We start from the raw sequence: 3,497 nt of genomic DNA on the forward strand, positions 1-3,497 counted from the left end.
CGCCCCCCTCCCGCTAGCTAGCCCGCAATTACCTGCCGCCCCGTCTCCGCATCCAACCACCCCGATTAAAGTTCACTTTGGCCGGGAGAGCGGGCTTGGGCTTCCCCTTGCACCGCCCAGCGGCTCGGTTCACTTTGCCCCGCACGAGCTCTCGGGTCTGGGCGGGGGAGGCGGCTTTCGGCCCTGGCCGCCCCTTCCTCCCGGGGCGGGCTGTCGGTCCCCCCGAATAGAACTTGTGGGTCTCCTCAGGCGGACATTTTTTTCGCTGAGGCGGCCTCACCACCGCGCTCGGCTCGCCTCCGGATCCCTCCGCGCCGGGAAGAGCCGCGGGTTAACCCTTCCCTCCCCGGCCCGCTCCGCCGCCTAGGAAGTGGGGCCGGCAGAGGGGGCGGGGAGGAGCCAGGGGGTACTGGGAGGAGCCGCACCGCGGCGGGTGGACAAAGCCCGCTGTCGGGTGAGGCGGGACGGAGTTGGGGCCGGCGGGGAGGGGCAGGAGGCGCTCGCAGACACCTCGAGAAGCAGGCCCCGACCGCTCGCCGGGGAAGCCTCGTCCGGGCCCCCTGGGAGCGGGGCGGCAGGCACTGTGGCGCCTCCTCGCGTTGGTCTTGCTGGTTCTCGGCCCCCGAAGCGGAGCGACGGAGACACAGCTGTGGGAGCATCTGGATCCGCAGCCCAAGTCCCCGAACTTCCCGGAACGCGAGGCCGCAGAGCACTGAAGGCTGCCATTCCCGAGCAGGTCACGCTGGACGCCACCCTAAGCTGGGCCCAGAGGCTCCCGCCCAGGAGGGCTGCAGTGGGCGCAGACACCGCGCGCGTGGGGATGGGAGACCCAGCCTCCTCGGCCGTTCCGCGAGTAGGCGCGGCCGGTCAGATTCGATGCTGAACCGAATGCAGGAGAAAGGGCACACCTCCCTCAAACCAGAAAAAGCCGTGTGAGCTTCAGGTTCTCAAATACCCTACTCACCAAGACCCCACATCTCCAATCACCTCCTCTCACCCAAATCCCATTCGGAGCCACCGAATTGCACGTGGGACGAGTTCTTGGGAATGGATCAAGCCAGTCTCTTCATCTAACGGAGACAGCCCAGGGTGGCTCTGTCACACAGCCACTGTCTTGTGCGCAAGTTCTGAACTTGGCCTCAAAGAAGCCCCAGAGTAGAAAGAAGACAAAATAAACCTCAGTTCTTCGATTCTGGGCTGGAAGTGAGATTTTCTTGAATGGCAGCCAGTGTTTTCACTCTTAGGTAAGTGAGTGCGGTAAAGACCAGTAAGGCCTACGCAGAAGAAACACTGAGGAAAGAAGACGCAAAGTAACAAATGGAAGGAAGCAGCCAACGCCTGAGGACAAGATGGCAAGAAGGAGCCTTTGGATTCCGGACTGGGATGGAAAGAGAGGTAGATTCAGTTACCATATGCCATTACTGTACTTAGTACAGTTGTCTCTGTATCCGTGGGATTGGTTCCCGGACTCTGGATTTTCTAAGATGTTCAAGTCTGTTACGTAAAAATGGTGTATTTTCCCATATACTTTAAATCATCTCTAGATTACTTATAAAACCTAATACAATGCAAATGCTATGTAAATAGTTGTTAAGGTGTGTTTAGGGAATAATCATCCAAAGAAATCTCTATATTTTCAGTACACTTTCAGGCTATATTTCAGGCTCTGTATTTTTCGTATATTTTCAGGCCTGATAAGCCTAACTACATTTTTTGTTTTCAGTTGGTTGAATCCCAGAATTTGGAAACCCCAGATACGGAGGGCGGATGGTACAACCGGAGCTGTCAGGTGGATTTCCAATGCTTTGCATTGGCTGTACCTGAAATTTATGACAGATCCTGTGGTGGCCTAGACTCCCCAATATCCACTCTTCCTTACCTGGGTAAACAAGCCAAGTTCTTAGTCACATCCCTACTCTGCCTACTTACAGGGGCAGGTGGTTCCAATCTAAGCAACGTAGCACAATTCCAACCTAAATCAGCATAATCCCATTCCCTGCTACAGTTATTGGTTGGCAACGGGCGTAATGTATTTGGGCCAATGAGAGGAGCAATTTCCTGGTCTTTCTTGGGAGAAGTTTTTCTTTCATTTTGTGAGAGCGCTTTTTTCTGCATGTCCCCAAAAATCAGGTACCCTGGATGGTGGGTAGCCATCTTCCAAACACAAGTCTAGTCAGGTTAAAATAAAGTAGACATCAAGAAAACATACATAGAGATCAGATCTTAGGTGACTTTTTTTTTTTTTTGAAACGTAGTCTGGCTCTGTCACCCAGGCTGGAGTGCGGTGACAGGATCTCGGTTCACTGCAACCTCCATTTCCCAGGTTCAAGCAATTCTCCTGCCTCAACCTCCCGAGTAGCAGGGATTACAAGTGTGTGCCACCATGCCCAACTAATTTTTTATTTTTTTAGTAGAGTTGTGTTTTCACCATGTTGGCCAGGCTGGTCTCAAATTCCTGACCTCAAGTGATCTGCCCTCCTCAGGCTCCCAAAGCACTGGGATTACATAGGTATGAGCCACCACACCTGGCTTTGGTGACATTTTTGAGGCTCTGAATCAAGCAACTTCTGAGCTCTTCACTGATTAGACCAATAGGATTTGAATTTTCTGTTGTCTGTAATCTAGTATGGTCTACACAGTGCCAGCCCAATGACCTTTTTTTTAGTAACAAAGACATAAACATAAACATCAGGTAGGAAGTCTGATTAGATAACTTAAGGCCCCATTCCCATGTGTTTGAGTTCATTTTCTCCTGCTACTAACAGAATACCATAGACTGAGTGATTTATAAAGTGATTTATAGAGAAGTTTATTTGGCTCATGGTTCTGGAGCCTGGTAAGTCCAAGAACGTGGCACTGGTGTCGCTAGAGAGCCTTCTTGCTGTGTTATCCCATGTAGAAGGGCAAGTGAGCACACACAACAGAGAGTAATCCATTCATGAGGACTCTGCCCTCTTAGAAGTCCCTCTTAAAGGTCCCAGTTCTCAACACTGTTGCATTGGGGGTTAAGTTTTCAACACATGAACTTTTCATTCAAACCATCGCACTGTGGTAAGATTCTATGACTCCATGGTAAAACTGGAGAGAAATCTTGGGGAAGGAGAAGGTATGTGATCCCACATGTAGGATTTATGCTGTTTTCAAGATTTTCTTACCATTCTCACACAACTAGCACAGAGGAAGAATATCTGTCTGCCCAAACCTTCAGTCACAGGGGCTCCCTCATTACTTAGGGACTGATTGGTGAAGTTTTTCGTATCTATTATGGCCCATATAGTTTTACTTTATAATTTATTTTCTTTATTAGATTGTGAACTCCTTGAGGGTTCGGACCGACATGCATCTGTCAGTACCATGCACCTAACATAGTGCCAAGAGCATAGTAGACCCAAAAAGGAGGAGCTGGAATTAAAGCTACCATTCATTTGACATTATAACATGAAATTATTTTTCATAATACAGCCTTCGCATGTGTCTTTTTTTTTTTTTTTTTTTTT

The 3,497-nt window shown here is 50.0% G+C and overlaps 2 protein-coding genes across 6 annotated transcripts in view; one reads left to right on the plus strand and one right to left on the minus strand.

The window, feature by feature from the left end:
- Window positions 1-339, minus strand: part of TCF12 (transcription factor 12) — a 389,423-nt gene extending 389,084 nt beyond the window's left edge. For 3 of the 5 annotated variants that reach the window (XM_011940527.1, XM_011940526.1, XM_011940524.1), the window contains exon 1: window positions 33-300. The gene's annotated coding sequence lies outside the window, so the exon portion shown is untranslated. Of the gene's footprint in view, window positions 1-32 lie in introns of all 5 variants that reach the window. The other 2 variants (XM_011940522.1, XM_011940525.1) reach the window with 2 other exon arrangements.
- A 100-nt stretch (window positions 340-439) lies between these two features.
- LOC105510630 overlaps window positions 440-3,497 on the plus strand; it is a 30,153-nt gene continuing 27,095 nt past the window's right edge. Inside the window, exons 1-2 of the mRNA XM_011940521.1 lie at window positions 440-1,395; window positions 1,724-1,883. The gene's annotated coding sequence lies outside the window, so the exon portion shown is untranslated. The remainder of the gene's footprint in view (window positions 1,396-1,723; window positions 1,884-3,497) is intronic.

Source organism: Colobus angolensis, unplaced genomic scaffold (assembly GCF_000951035.1).
Source record: "Colobus angolensis palliatus isolate OR3802 unplaced genomic scaffold, Cang.pa_1.0 Scaffold19, whole genome shotgun sequence".
Classification (NCBI taxonomy): Eukaryota; Metazoa; Chordata; class Mammalia; order Primates; family Cercopithecidae; genus Colobus; species Colobus angolensis.